This window comes from Cibotium barometz, chromosome 8, assembly GCF_041138505.1.
Source record: "Cibotium barometz isolate CiBa-2024 chromosome 8, ASM4113850v1, whole genome shotgun sequence".
NCBI classification, from domain to species: domain Eukaryota; kingdom Viridiplantae; phylum Streptophyta; class Polypodiopsida; order Cyatheales; family Cibotiaceae; genus Cibotium; species Cibotium barometz.
The window spans coordinates 10771440-10789860 of record NC_141053.1 but is presented as its reverse complement, the minus strand read 5'-3'; positions in this window follow the sequence as shown (position 1 = coordinate 10789860).

The window sequence follows — 18421 nt, the reverse complement described above, 5'->3', positions numbered from 1 at the left end:
TCGTTAGTCCACTCTTCATCTTATGTGAGAATTTACTCATTTTTGGGGGGTTTTTCTTTTATTCTTCAATTTATCTCCTCCCTACACTTGGATTGATCCAATTGGCCCATAGGAACCTTAATTGGACCATAATCCAAAAATTTCTAAAAATCTGGATCCTTAGGCTAAGGTTCTTTATACCTATTTTCAATTAATTCCAATTGCACATTGGAAAGTTCTTTTTGAATTTCTGTTTGAGGGGAAACCATTTTAGACACTAGGAGGATTTTTATATCCAAAAATATCTCAATTTTGAATTACCTCCCTCTAGACATTTTCTCTCTCCAAGCCAAAACGATCTTTCTTTTATTTCAGAGAGGGGAATAATTATAAGATCAGAAGGGGAGGTTCTTACACCTGCACACCTCAAAAGCTAGATGGAGGAATCTTACATCCTACCCCACTACAAAAACGTGAGATGTCCTCATCTCGCAAACTAGAGGACAACTCTTTCCCTTAAGATTTAACTGATTCCGGGGTTCCTTATAGTCTGGTGAACCCAACAGAATCCTGGGATAAAGATCTCTTATTGAGAACTCATCTCATCAGATAACAATTCATTCACATCATATCATTCATATCTTTAATACAATAATGGTCCATTAGACCAAAATTTCCATCTGAACAATCCTCCATGGGAATTTCAATTATACAGATTTTTAATTTGTCATCCCTTAACTTGATCCACTAGGTCATGTTAACAGTAGCAATTTGTTAGCACAATCCACTAATCTCATAGTGATTTGCTGAAGTCATTATCATCATTCTAGTTACGAACATCATCACAGGGACTCGTCCCATTCATCCTCATTGTGGTTTTGCTCAGCTTATCGCTTTTCAACCAAAATTCAGGAATCATCATTTTTCAATCAGAATCCAAATCAACTCATTAGTTCTCAACCAGAGTTTTAAAATCATATCAACCACATTTGAATTCATCATCTAGATAGCATTTATGCTTATAATTTCAAGGTCTTAGATTTACTTATATATACTGCCAGTAAAGAGCTGCAGTTATATCCTATGTATATATGGGTAGTAAAAGTCCTTGGAATTATAAGATAAATACCATCATGTCTAGGTCTCAAGCAAGTCAGGGATTCCATGCAATTGTGGTACTTCCATCTAAAGACCCAATTACTAAATTATGAATTTCAGTTTGAATAACATTTTGTATGAATTTCATCACACATGTCCAACTTTTTACTGTTACTTCATAAATTTTTGACATTTTTGGCTTCTGGGTTGATCCACTTTAGCCAATTCGCTCTGATACCAGCTAAAAGATCCTTGTCCCCACCACGCAACAAATTCTAGGGTGCTAGCAGCGGAAGTAGCACTTCTTATGTGGGGCAGGGTCCCTCACTTGGGGCCTCACCCACGTATATCCGTACAAGAGACTAATCCCTCGGGTCTTCCAAAACCTAACCCAGAAAAAACTTCCCTCACTTGGAAAGCACGGGCAATTCCTCCAGGATATTTTTACTCTAGCATAGTCAAGAGCCTTAACTAACTGAACTGATCTGTCCGAACCGGTAAGTCCCATAGTCAAATCAAGGAAAAGACTTGCACTTGGATCATAGAGACCAATGCTTTTTTCCTCATTGAGAGACACAGCCGTTGATTCTTTTCTATATAATAATTTTTATCCGGGATTTACTTAATCTATCGTACCATAACAGAATTGAGTCTCATTTTAGGGATCCATCAATCCGGACGTGGATGTGTATGTGATGAAAATGGATGTGAATGTGTATGTGAAAATGGATGTGAATGTGTATGTGAAGAATGGATATGAATGTGTATGTGAAGAATGGATGTGAATGTGTATGTGAAGAATGGATGTGGATGTATGTGAAAGAATGGATGTGGATGTGTATGTGTTGAAAATGGATGTGAATGTCTATGTGAAAATGGATGTGAATGTGTATGTGAAGAATGGATATGGATGTGTATGTGAAGAATGGATGTGGATGTGTATGTGAAAGAATGGATGTGGATGTGTATGTGAATGAATGTGATGTGATGGATGTAAATGAATGTGATGGACGTGAATAGATGTGATGTGATGTGAATCGGGATGTGAATGAATGATATGTGATGTCATGTGAATCGGGATGTGAGTGAATGAGATGTGATGTAAATTGGGATAGATGTGAATCCGGATGTGAGTGAATGAGATGTGATGTAAATTGGGATAGATGTGATATGTGATGTGAATGAATATGATGTGATGAGATGTGGATATGGGTAGATGCAAGTGAATAAGGTCTGATGCGGATAAATGAGGAAAGATGTGATGAGATGGAAAATGATGTGATGAGAATGGGAATACATATGAAATAAATGTGATGATGATGAGATGGAAAATGATGTGATGAGAATGGGAATACATATGAAATAAATGAGGATTGATGTGGAACAATGTGGAAAGACAAGAGATCGTTATAGAAACTGTATTTATGACCTGTTTCTAAATGACTGTTTTATGTCAAGAATGCTGGGGAAGCATTTTGACCGTCTTGTGATTAAGGACGTGGAGACCTAAGTGATAAAGTTGCAACAGGGTCGACCGAGGTCTTGACCAGCCTCGGTTTGATTTAAATGGTGAGCTTCTGGCACGGTGGATGAGGGACTAAGAAAGCGGCCTATGAGTGAAGCACTAGGTGACCTGCGAGGTGACCTGCGAAGGATCCTAGAGGGTGATGACCATACGGTGCTCAGGCTCTGGGGGGTCACCGAAGATACCCACGTACATCGTGGAAGATATTGGAACAAGGAGTAAGAGTTGTTTTCTGAATTCGGGTATGGATCTGGTTGATTAACCTTGCTGGTCCTCAACGGATGAGTCCATGGCTCTTTTATATGGATCTGTTGGTTGATCTTGCTGATCTTCGACGGAGATTCCATTTTGATTTTTATAAGTGAATATATTGCCGGGTACTATGAGCTTGGAACTATTGAAAAGGCCCCTGAGTGGACAGGTGGTGAGCGTTCTGGTTGCCAATGATGCCATAAGTACACCGATGAAGGAAAAATTAAAAATTAAGATTTAACCGGATATTTTGGAAGATTATGATCAATGATACTATAGTTTCATTAAAAGATTGTTTTAAAGATAGCTAAATCTGTGAAAAAAGGCAATTTCATATTGGGTGTGTAAGTGGTGTGACTAGTTTTAAGTTTGCATGAATATCCAGCTAGGGGGCCTGGGAACTCTTTTCCCTGGTACCTGGGACAAAACCTAACCAAATTCTTAAATGGATCCCATCACTACAGTGGTGGTTGGGCGGTTGGCTAACCCACGGGACTAGGCTAGATTGATGGATCCCTAAAATGAGACTCAATTCTGTTACGGAACGATTTTTGAAGTAAATCCTGGATAAAAATTGTTCTATGGAAAAGAATTAACGGTTGTGCCTCTCAGTGAGGAAAAAAGCGTTGGTCTCTATGATCCAAGTATAAGTCTTTTCCTTGATCTGACTATAGGACTTACGGGTTTGGTCAGATCGGTTCAATTAGTTAAGGCTCTTGACTACGTTAGAGTAAAAATATCCTGGAGGAATCGCCGGTGCTTTCCAGGCGAGGGAAGTTTTTTTGGGTTCGGTTTTGGAAGAACCGAGGGGGATTAGTCTCTTGTCCGAATATCCGTGTGGTGGGTGAGGCCCCGAGTGAGGGACCCTGCCCCGTGCAAGAAGTGCTACTTCCGCTGCTAGCACCCCTGAATTCATTGTGCGGAAGGGACAAGGATCTTTTATAGAAGTACACAGACATAAAAGGTATACCTCTCCAAGTAGTATTATTGACGCCACCGGATTCATCTATGAGATCAAGCATACGGAATGGGTATCACATATTGTGATGATAGTGCCCAAGGATAATGGGAAGGTTAGAGTGTGCGTAGACTTAAAAAAGGTCAATGCACCACCATAAGGGATCATTACCCCCCTTACCCTTCATTGAACATGTGCTAGAACAAGTAGCAAGAAAGGAAGCCTACAGCTTCCTCGATGGATTCTCTGGCTACAACCAGGTGTTGATTGACCCCCCAAGATAAGACAAAATAGCCTTTGCCACCAAATGGGGCACTTACGCAACATACCATCTCATGCCATTTGGGCTAACCAATGCTCCTAAAACCTTTCAGCATCTCATGTGCATGGCCTATAAGGAATATCTTTGGAAATTCCTTGAGGTCTTTATGGATGACCTTTGTGTCAACTCCTCATGGAAGGGACACCTTGACTTTTTCCACAAGCTGTTAGAAAGATGCAGGCTGTATTGTATATCATTGGTCAATTTTGGTGGAGTAATCCTGGGACACATTGTCCCCAAGAAGGGAATCTCCACCACAGATGATAGCAAAGTGCGGCTCATTCTGAGCTGCCCCCACCCACCAATTTCAAAGGATTCCAAAGTTTCATGGGACATATTGGCTACTATCGGTGATTCATTTTTAATTTATGCTAATATAACTTGACCTCTTTATGGACTCTTGATCATTTTAGAGTGGACGGAGGAATGCCACATGACCCTCAAAAATCCTTGGCTAGTGCTCTTATTCTCAAGCTCCCCAACTAGGACATTATCTTTCATGTCCACATGCCTCTGCTTTTACACATCGATGCCTCTGCTTTTACTATTGGATGTGTGCTAGCCCAACCGGGTGAACACAAGATAGATTTCCCCATCACCTTTGCTAGCTACCAACTCAATGAGGGTGAGAAAAATTATACCACGACCAAAAGAGAAGGGTTAGCCATGGTCTACACCGTTAAGAAGTTTCGCCATTATCTTCTGGAGACTAAATTTATTTTCTTTATAGACTATCAAGCTCTTCAATACTTAGTAAATAAGCCTTGTACAATAGGCAGAATTGCCAGTAATCTTGCTTGAGTTTGACTTCATTGTCACATATGAGGAAAGGTTCACAACATGTTTTGGTGGCAGACCACATGTCAAGGATCCCCAACGGCAAGCCGCCAGTGGGAGTAGATGATGATTTACCACATGCTGCCCTATTTCAACTATACTTAATTCCACAGTGGGGCAAGGAGGTAGCACACTTTTTAGCTAATGGCTTACAACAGCGGACCCCCTAAACAAATATTGTGCCCGTCACCTCATTAAATGTTGAAATATACAAGTGAATAGGGTGTGTGCGGGAACAAGCCCTTGGTTAGAGGCTGTAAAAGAGAATCTGTAAATGTGAGAGAACCTGTGAAAAGGTGAGAAGAATCTACTGGGAGAGAATAAAGGATAGCATGAGAAGATTTAGGAAGTGTGGAGATATTCTGGGAGAGGTGGAGAGAATCAAGCAAAAGAGGTGGAGTGAATCAAGGAGAAATCAGTGGGATTAGATGCTTGGATGTAAACTCTATAAATTGAGGCATTGGCCTAATGAGAACTTGCTAGTTTTTGATTATCCATGCCTACATTAAGCTATTTGTTAATTACTCACTAATCACATCTTAATTATAATCTAATCACTTTGTTAATGATGTTGATTCTAGTATTAGATCCACCATAGCTCATCACATTGCTATAATTTTAATATGGCATCAGAGCCAAGCCTAGAATCCATCAAGTTTATGAGCCCATTATCTAGTTAATTAAGATTAGAAGATAATTAGAAAATAATCAAATTTTTAGTTATTTTTCAACTCACCTTTGTACCCTCAACTGGTGGAGGAGCTCTATCTCCTTGCACACACCAAATTAGCCCCATTTCTTCTAGCCATACATAGCCATCTCAAGGGTGCTCCAGCCAGTCGAGTCAGAAGCGCAAACCGCTGCCGGATGTAGGAGAAATCACGATTTCAGCAGGCGCCATTTTTTGGAGGAAATCTGCATTTCCTACTTCATGAAATCAAATTGCTCTAATTCCTAATAGCTCCAGGGGTTTTCAAGCATTCTCTACAAGCTGGTGAAGTCAAAATTTGATTTGATCAAGTCTACAGTAAGATCCAAGCTCTTTATCAAATCTGCAGAGGTGACTTTGGTAAAACAGAGATTAAGCATTCAATGTTTGGTCAAATCTTGTGTTTCTTGGTTTAATCCTCTACTAGACTAATTGCTATTGAAGGCCTTGAAAGGATTTGAACTCATTTGAAGTCTAAGGCCCTAGATCTGGGCTCCCCGCATACTCTGTTTTTTGCACACAAAACAAAGGATTAATTTGCTAATTAGTGATTAATCAGAGCTAATCATTGTATTTTGGTACAATTGAGGGTTCAAATTAACCATTAGGTATGTGATACAGATCCCTATAACTTTAGATTGCGATTCGGAGTTGGTTTGATACTCCAACCATTCCGTACAAATTGGTTACCCTTGATTAAATGTAATTTCTGGTAAAATGTTGATAAATTTGTGATAATCATTATTTTGCATTTAACCCTTGGTTAATGCCTGCAAATTACACTCAAATTCAAGATTATTCACAGCCAGAGTTGCATTTGGGAATGTGCATAAGAATGAATACCATATGCATTATGTATTGGGCACATTACATCAGTGTAAAAATGGGATCAGACACTGCCCTTGTCCAGAATAAGGCAAGAGGTAAGACCTCCCACATAGATTTGGGTTTGCATTGCATAATGACACAAGATAAACATCAAAAGACCAAAAGAATTGTCAACAAAACATTTAAACATGTTGCTCACATGGAGCAAGAAGACCTGACGGACAAGCTCATGGCCCCAGCCATGAAAGAAGAAGAACATCTCTTTCCAAGAGGAGGATCCACACCGAGAAGAAGATCTAAAGGAAGCATTAGAGGAAGACATGGACACAAGAAGAGAAGCTGCCACAACAAGAAGACTGAAAGAAGAGGAAGACATGGACGTGCGAAGAGAAGCTGCCACGAAAAGAAGACTGAAGACAAGAGAAGATGTGAGGCTCCAAAGAGTGAGGAGCCATGTGAAAATCTCAGAGAGAGAGAGAGAGAGAGAGAGAGAGAGAGAGAGAGAGAGAAACCCCACAACCCAATGTAACCTGCCCCAACAAAGTAAAACCACCTCATGATGTAGGCCACGTGGTAGATGTATGTGTGAGCACTTTAGTCAAGGTCGCGGGCACTTGTAGTAGCCTTGGACACATAGAGAGAGAGAGTGTCAAGGACTATGAGTTTAGGGACTTGAGGCACTGATCGCGAACTATCAAGTAAGAGAGAAACTTGGTATAGGATCCATGTGTGCTAAGTTAACTTGAGGGGAGGTGTGCTAGGCACTGGTCGCGGACTATCAAGTAAGAGGGAAACTTGGTATAGGGTCCAGGTGTTCTAGGAGTATTCACTTGAGGGGAGGTGTTGAAATATACAAGTGAATAGGGTGTGTACGGGAACAAGCCCTTGGTTAGAGGCTGTAAAAGAGAATCTGTAAATGTGAGAGAACCTGTGAAAAGGTGAGAAGAATCTACTAGGAGAGAATAAAGGGTAGCATGAGAAGATTTAGGAAGTGTGGATATATTCTGGGAGAGGTGGAGAGGTGGAGAGAATCAAGCAAAAGAGGTGGAGTGAATCAAGGAGAAATCAGTGGGATTAGAGGCTTGGATGTAAACTCTATAAATTGAGGCATTGGCCTAATGAGAACTTGTTAGTTTTTTATTATCCATGCCTACATTAAGCTATTTGTTAATTACTCATGTCTTAATTATCGTCTAATCACTTTGTTAGTGATGTTGATTCTAGTATTTGATCCACCATAGCTCATCACATTGCTATAATTTTAACATTAAATAGACAATCCCATACCAACTCATTGTAGGCTAACTTTATAGGCAGGGGAAAGATAAAGTTCTACGATGCTGTGTTCGAGAAGATGAATACATCTTCCTTCTGGAATAGGCTCACTCTCTGCTTGTGTTGGGGGCACTTTGCAGCAAATATCACTGCGCAAGGTTCTTATAGCTGGGTTATGGTGGCCCAACTTAATGGTAGATGCAATAGAATATGTCAAGTGGTGTGATGAGTGCCAACGTGTAACAATTCCCTGCTTCAAGTACAACATGCCCCTGAACCCAGTTGTGTCTTTGCAACCATTTGAGAAGTGGGGCATAGATTTCATTGGATCCATTAGTCCTGCAGCCAAATACACTCAAGCCAGATATATAATCACTGCTACATACTATTATAATAAGTGGGTTGAAGCTCGAGCTACTCGTAAAGCTAATGCATGATTGACTGTAAAATTCCTTTATGAATCAATTGTCATCACACGCTTTCATTGCCCCCTTGAGCTAGTGAGTGACAATGGAACACATACGAGGTAATCCAATTCCTCTACAAGAGTTCCTTGTCACTCATTGAAAATCCTCCCCATATTACCCATAAGATAATGGCCAAGCTGAGAGTACGAACAAAGTTTTGTCTGCCATTCTGACCAAAACTATGGAGGCCACCCGCAATGATTGGGAACAAAAGTTGTTAGCAGCTACCAACGCTTCCCCCTTCAGTTTAAACCTATGGTACTTAAGCAATTATGCGCATGGAGTTCTTAGTCCCAAGCTTACGTGTTGTAGTACAAGAGAAAATCATGGAAAATATCTTGGGATGTTGCCTTTTTAAGCTTGAAAAGATCGACGAAACATGCCTTATAGCCGTACATAGCATGATTTTTTAGAAGCTAAGGCGTAAACAATTGTTTGACGACCAGCTAAAAGATAAACAATGGTTCGACGACCAGCTAAAAGATAAACAAATGAATGAAGAAGACATGGTCTTCCTATTCAGCACAAAAACGCATAAGAAGAAACTCAAGCTCAGAGGCTTAAGACCCTTCCTAGTCACTGAACTCTTTTATAAAAAAAAATCCTTTTATGCATCTATTTATGCATAAAATCAAATTTAATAGGAATAACACTTTTAAAATAAAAAGAATTTTTTTATGCATCTATTTGTGCATAAAAATCAAATTTAATAAGAATTCCACTTTTGTAATTAAAAAAATTCCATTATGCATCTTTCTATGCATAGAAATCAAATTTAATAAGAATAACACTTTCATAATAAAAAATTTAAGAATAACATCTTTCTATGCATAAAAATAAAATTTAATAAGAATAACACTTTTGTAATTAAAAAAATTCTTTTATGCATAGAAATTAAATTTAATAAGAATAACAGTTTTATAATTAAAAAAAACCTTTATGCATCTTTCTATGCATAAAAATCAAATTTAATAAGAATAACACTTTTGTAATTAAAAAATTTTCTTTATGCATCTTTCTATGCATAGAATCAAATTTAATAAGAATAACACTTTTATAATTTAAAAAAATCCTTTATGCATCTTTCTATGCATAGAAATCAAATTTAATAAGAATAACACTTTTATATTTAAAAAAATTCCTTTATGCATCTTTCTATGCATAAAAATCAAATTTAATAAGAATAACACTTTTGTAATAAAAAAAATTTCCATTATGCATCTTTCTATGCATAGAAATCAATTTTAATAAGAATAACACTTTTGCTATAAAAAAATCCATTATGCATCTTTCTATGCATAGAAATCAAATTTAATAAGAATATCAGTGATATCCATGCATACTCATAGGTGAATATGTACATGGAGTAATTAGAATATTTCTTTTAGATGCAAAAATGGTGGGAATTACTCTTTTGGAATAACATAAAAATAAACTTTCTTTTTCACAAAATTCTGAAAAATTTTGCCATAACCTCCTTTGTATGGCTGTCCATTTCTCATTTTTATCTTTCTTTATTTAAATTAATTAACCTAATTTAGAATTATAGAACTCTAATCTACACAATTTTCTAAATTCAAGAGAGTAAAAAATAAGAAGAGTTTAATTAATCACTTAGTTAATCTTTCTAAGATTAAGAAAGGTTGGAGAAGGGGGTGGCATTTTCATCACAGGCATAGCATTTGAATTTAATTCAATCATTTGCAAAACATAAAAATTAAATTCAAATCATTTGAATTTAATTCAATCATTTACAAAACATAAAAATTAAAAAAAACCATAGATTTTGCATTAAAATTCGTAAACAAAGTAAGAAAATTAGCTTACATGGAGCTTGTAAGCTCTCCTTTGGCTTGAGGGATTGAGGGTTCTACTATTGTTTGAAGCAATAGTGGCCACCAATTCACTTTGGAGAGGATTAGGCCAAAAACAATTGAATTATTAAAAAAATTCAATGTAGATGGCTCAGGACAGGAGTAGAGTAACAGTGCATAAACACCATTAAGCTTTTACAAAGGGGGAGGCTTCTATTTATAGGAAAAAGTGAGCCTCTAACCAAGCAAACTGATTTTGGGATTTTCCAGATCAATTTGGTCAATTTTTGACCATTTTTGGGTCAGTTCGGCTTACTTTTTGGATCTAGTTTTGAAACAAGAGAGAGGAGAGATGACAATATCTCATTTTATTGATTAAAAATTGGGGATAATGATGAGAAAAAGGTGCCTACTTCATGAGGGGAGATCCCCACACTGAGGTGTCAAAATTTAGTTTTTTAATTCTTTTCTTTGGTCCTTAGTCCACTCTTCATCTTATGTGAGCATTTACTCATTTTTGGGGGGTTTTTTCTTTTATTCTTTAATTTATCTCCTCCGGACACTTGGATTGATCCTATTGGCCCATCGGAACCTTAATTGGACCATAATCCAAAAAGTTCTAAAAATCTGGACCCTTAGGCTAAGGTCCTTTATACCTATTTTCAATTAATTCCAATTGCACATTGGAAAGGTCTTTTTGAACTTCTATTTCAGGGGAAACCATTTTAGACACTAGGAGGATTTTTATATCCAAAAATATCTCAATTTTGAATTACCTCCCTCTAGACATTTTCTCTCTCCAGGGGCCAAAACAGGGTAAAACATGATCTTTCTTTTATTTCAGAGAGGGGAAAAATTATAAGATCAAAAGGGGAGGTTCTTACACCTGCACACCTCAAAAGAAGCTGGAGGGAGGAATCTTATAGCTTAAGCACAATCACACTTTTATTCCACATTGGAAATAACCCCTTGGAAGGGAAGTTCTATGTGATGCCTATAGGAACAATGCGTGAAGATATCCTCCTTGGATGGGATTGGATGGGACACAATAGGTGTAATGTTGATTGAGATGCCAGGATGACTACCTTATAGCGCTGGCCTTCGGCGGCCAAGTCACTGTCATCATATTGGATGAAGAGCCCGTACACCCGCTCCTCCCCCATGCCAAGAAGTCCCTCCTCCACCCCCCACCATCATTCCATCTTCAAACCCACACAAATCCATCCCATTAAAAAAAAGGTCGCTCATCATCCACCCACACCAGTGCCTCTTCCACCCACCCCACCACCACATTCGGTATTAGCCCACTCCCACATCTCAAAACTACCACAACCACACTAACACTTCTAACAAAACTAACAAAAGCACACAGGGCATGCCTTCTCAACACCGGGTGCCTAAGAAGCTCCTAAAAGCGTGCAAGGCTATTATGAGGGCACTACAACTTTGTGGATCCCACAACGATCCATCTCTCACCCTCATACATTGGCACACCGAGCTCCTCATCCACCTAGTTGTTGGCAACCCATTCAACAACCACAAGCCCACAAGGTATAGGACAAATGCCAGCCCAAAAGCTCTCCATGGCCCACTTACCCTCAAACCCACCCTTCACTGTGCCCAAACCCAACCCCAGGTGGATCCAAAAACCTTTACTCAAATCCCAACATTTTTATGAGGGAAATCGCCACATATGGATCCCCAAATCTCCATGATCCAAACTCCCCTGTGTCACTCCCCGCGGTCACCCACCTTTATTTGGAAACCCAAGGTAGCCTCCACCACAACTACTACCAAGGAAAAGGGGAAGCAAAAGCTTCATGATGACACTTTGATCCCCATTCTACTATGACAACCCTTACCAATGATATACCCTCAACGTCAACAACTCCTCCACCCATCATTCTCAAGTTGTTGCCTTGAAGTAATCCAAAGCAATCTTCAACCTCTCCAGTTTCAGGCACTCCCTTGTCATCAACCTCTGAATACCCCCAAATATCAGATGTCCCCACCTTGCCACATCATCGAATTTGAGTTGACTCCTCAATTCGGAAAATTATGCACGTAGTCAGTACAATACCCGCAATGGGGTGCTGGTGGTAGCATAGCCCAAGGGTACAAAAACTGATTCAGGGTGCCCTAAAATATATATATATCTATCTATTTGCCATGGCCGTACCACAATTCACCACTCTATTTGGCACGCCTGTACCATAAATGCCACAGTCGTATCATTCATCTCTACACCTTTGCCACACGACCGTACCATTTCAAAGTCCAAACTGCTATGGCCGAACCAACATTCCATAAACTACCATGGCCATTCTGAATCTTCCACGGCCATTCCAACTTTTGCTCAACTTGCCCCGACTGTACCAACACCCCTCTAAAGTGCCACAGCTGTACCATTCCCCTTCTGTGTTTCCACGACTGTACCACACTCAAACCCAATCTTCCACACCCATTCTAGCTTATGCCTTGGCTGTTACTAAACCAAACCCCATCACTGGAGATAACATGCCCATACCAATCCAATTTCCATGGTCGTGTTCTTCTGGAATACTATAAATATGGGCCCCACCCCCTACGTTCCTCACTTTCAAATTTCAGTGTAGCCAAACTCTTGCTAATTTTTCTCTTGAGCCTTCTTGTACTCCCACCCTCTATCAGCTATAGCCAACACCTCGGACTCCTCCATGGAGGTCTAGCACCACCCCACCCTTAGGAGGAAGTGCCTGATGGGGGGACGCTTTGAGGAATATGCCTGCCACCCCACACAGTTTTCACATATGGGGGAGCCACGAAGCAAGTGAGCAGCCACATAGTACATTCCTTGATGGAAGAATAACCACAAGGTAGAGCACAAGCTCCTCTACTTTACAGGGCCATGTTATAGGCCATGGCAAACGTTGCAATAGTCACACGGCTGGAGTAGCTGGGGCTTGGTGGTTTGCCAACACTGGAGCCATGGGGGACGGATTTGTACAACTTCCTCTACTTCACAAATACTTATGATGCCAACCTACATACAGGAGAAGTGTTTGACAATGAGGGCCATCCATAGAGAGTGTAGTTAAGCATAAACTTGATTAGAGATGCCCTACAACTCCCACGCATGGACTAGCCTATGTGCGGCTCACAAATGCACCCAAGTTAACAAAAGGCACCTACTACAAGGGCACAACCAATAAGGACAAGGTCGAAGGGGCCAATATTACACCGGCAGATCTGGTCATGCTAGCTAGGGCCCTATAGTTTCTTTTGACCACCCGCTAGATAGATAGGTTCAGCAGATGCAGCATGTCCACCTTGGCCAGGGGCAGATGGTGAATTGGGAAAAATACCTACACAAGGAGATCCATGCAGTCTGCTCCAATCCACAGGGGAAGCTCGCAGAAGCGACCACACTATTGACCAAAGTACTTTACCATGCTACACCGAGTGGGAGGAGCTTCCCTAAGCCATTCAGCTTAGTGGCCCAGATGCAGTGCCCATATCCATGCCTCGCACGCAATCCTCTCCCCAACCACCACCTGCAAAGAGGCATCAACCATATCCCAAGGGGAAGGAGCCAGCTCCACCACCACCACTGAAGGCCCTACACAAGAGGAGCTAAACACTGAGGAAGCCAAACAAAAGGCCACGGAGGAGGAAAGGCAGAAGTAGAAATTTTTCAACCAAAAACTTTATGAAACCCCACCCCTGGACAACTTCGCTGATTTCACCTCTCACTTCACACAGAAGCAAGGTCCTTCTTCTGTCACTCCTCTCATGTCAACACACTAGAGGGTCTCCACTGGGCAAGGTCAAGAAGCTTTGGGACTAGTCAAGCATATGTGGAGAGTGTACATATGGCCCATAGAGCAATACCCAACTTTGAGCTTGGATTTTCTCATATGACCAGGGAGTTGATTACACAAAAATGATGGATTGTATCTACCGCCAACAAAAGGTGGCAGTTGTCTCCCAAAGAGAGATGTTGCTGGTGGCAAAGGCTCAAGAGTGGAAAATATATGAAGATCTATACACATCCAATCTCAACAACCTCCAGCTGTAGAACATGCTTGATGAGAAGGAGTGTGGGCAAGCAATAATGACTATCGTAGAACTCCAGCCAACAGCTCCCACAAGACTGACACTCAAAGCATGATGCCATGTCTAGGATCTTTTGAATGCACAATTTATATGGAATTTGACCCTTGAAGTGTAAGATTTGTGTCTTAGACTATGTGGTGGAAGCGGATTCTATCTTAGAAAGGGATTAGGCTACCTTGGTGCAAGCTATACCAAACTTCATTAGCCAGATGTGTGCCATGAAGATTTCTAATAAAGAAGTGGTGGTGCCATTCTATGTGACAATGATGAAATAACACTCAACCCTCTTTATGACCTTGTTACCTTGTTTGAGGGTGGCTATTAACTCTATGTTGGAAACCTCTCTTGATGAAGACCCATTTTTTCCATCAAAGATCCTTTGTGATGAACTCTCTAAATCAACCATATCCCCAAAGAAGGAACCAGTCATAAATCTACATATTCGAAGTCCTCAAATTATAGATATATGACCATTCTATTTCTTCAAAACTTGGAGTAAAGGCGACATCTTTTAAAGTAAATGGTGTGCCCAGAATATAGTTGCTATATCTAAAGAACCTCTATCACCACCACAATGACAAGATCTAAAGCATGAAACCTTGTCTATATCAGCCATCCAAAAAATAACTCCCCCAACAATCACCAATAGTGGTACTAATGGTCAAACCCATGTCTAACAAAGAACCTAAGGATGAAAATTATACTACAATGAAAAATCCTTGACATCAATGACAAAAGAAAAGCCTCACACCAAGGGAACCTCATTATCTCAATAGCCCCTCTATTGCCAACTCCACAACCCTTGACATAACAACTAAGGTTATCACACTATAGCTGACAAGAGAAAAGCTATCATTGTGACCACATCAATGACAATCCCTCTTGCTAAAGTCCCTAAGTTTACAATCATTAAAGAGATCGAATCCACAGCTGGATCTGGTAAAATTCAATACATAGCCTCTACCTCATCAACCCCTCCTCTACTGACGACCCCAACCTCGTCATCATAATGCTACTATAACCCAACACTAAAGCCTTGCCAACTCATATCGAAGTAGGCACAAAATCTTCAATTCCAATAAGAAAAGATCGTTCTCTACCACTAAGAAGACCATCGAGATGTTTCCAAAGCATCAAAAGGTGGGTGAAAAAGAAATGTTGGAATTAGGGTTAGGGTTGCAACAATGCACACACACAAGATAGAGAAGCTTGAGAGCACACAAGCTCACTAGATTAGAATAAACCAATGTGTGCACATACAAAAGATAAGTACACACCCCAAAATGAGTAGATAAGAGGGTGTGCATACTCTAAGATTCCTCTCCCCCAGCTTTTGAGATGTATAGGTGTAAGAACCTTCCCTTTAGTCTCTTGTAATCATCCCCCCTCAGAATTGGAAAAAGATCTTGTTTTACCATGTTTTGGCCTTGAGAGAGAAAATGTCTAAAGAGAGGTAATTCAAAATTGTGATATTTTTTTGATACAAAAATTCTCCTGATATCTAAAATGAATTCCCCTAAAATAGAAGTTCAAAATGAACTTTCCAATTTGCATTAGGAATTAATTGAATATGTGTATAAGAGACCTTAGCCTAAGGGTCCACATTTTCAGAAATTTTTGGATTAAGGTCCAAATAAGGTTCCAAAGGGCCAATAGGATTAATCCAAGTGTTGAGATAACAAAATTTCAAAGAATAAAATAAAATACCCCAAAAATGAGTAAATGCTCACATAAGATGAAGAGTTGACTGAGTACAGGGTTTATTAGTTAAAAATTAAGGTATATTAGTAAAAAAATAGAATATTTTGGTAAAATGATACATTTTTTGACACCTCAGTAAGGAGGGAAAGCCACTTGAGGTAGGTGCCTTTTTTATCATCATTTCTTGACATTTTTAATTCAAAAAAATTAAGATATTTCATCTCTCCTCTCTCCTAATGCAAACTAGATCAAAAAAGGAGCCAAACTGATCCAAATTTTGTCCAAATTGGGTCAAACCTCTAGAACCTAGTTGGACTTGGTTGGTGGCCTCCCTCACCTAGACCCCCATTCCTTTGTATTTTTATATTGGAGTAGCATTATATGCTAGTGTAAGTTTTAGTTTAGTATATTTCTATTATCTCTCTACCTTGCCTCTCCCCATTGTGAAGCTTGGGGCTTCACTAAACCTCTTCTTTCTTGAATATTACCCTTTCCCCTTGGTGGCCAAGCCTCTTCCATGAGGTCTACACCATTTTTGCAAGGTAAAGAATCAAGCAAACCAAGGATAAGCCTAAACAATGTTGTTTATGCTCTCTTTTTAATGTTATTCTTCTTCCCAACCTCCTTCATGCTTTGGAAGCATTTTATTTTGTGGTTTTTCTCTTAAACCCATGCTTGTCTTGATTATGATGAATTAATGTTTATGTTTAAGCTTAGGTTTATACATAAACTAATCCTTAGGTTAAAAGTGTAATTTTTAACCATTCTCAATTCATAGAAATTACGGGGAAGTTATGGCAAAATTTTCTTGTTAGAAAATGAAGGTTTATACATAAATAATTTTATTCTAAAAGAGGAACTTTGAGTATTATCATTTCATAGAAAATGTGGGGAAGCTATGGCAAAATTTATAGCCTTAGAAAATGAATTTATGCATAGTAATTTTTGTACTAAAAGTGGAATTTTAATCATTATCATTTCATAGAAAATGCAGGGAAGTTATGGTAAAATTTATATCATTAGAGAATGAATTTATGCAAAATAAATTTTATATTAAAAGAGGAGTTTTGAACATTATTTAATAGTCAAAAAATAAAGAAGGTTATGCACAAATTTTATAGAATCATTCAATGGATGTTAATGGATGTGAAATGATGTGAATGGATGTGAATGGATGTGAAATGATGTGAATGGATGTGAATGGATGTGAATAGATGTGAAATGATGTGAATGGATGTGAAATGATGTGAATGGATGTGCATGGATGTGAATAGATCTGAAATGATGTGAATGGATGTGAATAGATATGAATGGATGTGAATGGATGTGAAATGATGTGAATGGATGTGAAATGATGTGAAATGATGTGAATGGATGTGAATGGATGTGAATGGATGTGAAATGGATGTGAAATGATGTGAATGGATGTGAAATGATGTGAAATGATGTGAATGGATGTGAAATGATGTGGGATAATGTGATTGGATGTGATTTGATGTGGGAATGATGAGAATTTGATGTGAATTGATGTGGGATAATGTGACTGGATGTGAGTTGATGTGGAAATAATGTGATTGGATGTGAGTTGATGTGGAAATAATGTGATTGGATGTGAGTTGATGTTGAAATAATGTGATTGGATGTGAGTTGATGTGGGAATGATGTGATGTGATATGGATTGAAGTAAAAAAAATATGGGAAGATAAGAAATGATGAGGAATAATATGAAAGGATGTGGAATGATGAGAGAAAAGATGAGGAATAAATGTGAAGTGATGAGGAAAGCTGGGAATTTTGTTTGGAACTGTATTTGTATGTGAAACCTATTTTTTAAAGATTGTTTTATGTCAAGAATGTTGGGGAAGCATTTTGACCATGTTTTGAATGAGGTCGTAGGGACCTACTACTTACTGATGGAGAGTCAATGAAGGACGTCTTGCGTGGCAAGGTCGATCGAGGTCTTGACCAGCCTCGGTTCGATTAAAATGGTGAGCTTCCGGTATGGTGGATGAGGGACCAAGGAAGTGGCCTATGAGTGAAGTGCTAGGTGACCTCTGCGAAGGAACCTAGAGGGTGCTCGAGGGTCGCCTAGGATGCCCACGCATGCGTCAAGGAAGAAAATGAGTTGGAGTTTATTTTCTAAACACGGGCATGGATCTGGTTGATTAACCTTGCTGGTCAATCAATGAATGAGTTCATACCTCTTTTACATGGATCTTGTTGGTTGATCTTGCTGATCCTCAACTAAGAGTCCATATGATTTTTATGCGATTATATTCCTAGGTACTATGGGCTAGGAAAAGGACCCTGAGTGAGCAGGTGGTGAGCGTTCTGGTTGCCAATGATGCCATAGGTACTCTGAGGAAGGGATAAATGGAATACTTGATTATATTCCTGGGTACTATGGGGTAGGAACTATCGAAAAGGCCCCTGAGTGAGCAGAGGGTGAGCGTTCTGGTTGCCGGTACGCCGAGGAAGGAATGACTAAAACTGGATTTTTTTATTAGAAAGTGAAAATGTTGGAAATTGGATCTGGATATGTTAGAGGATTATGATCAGTA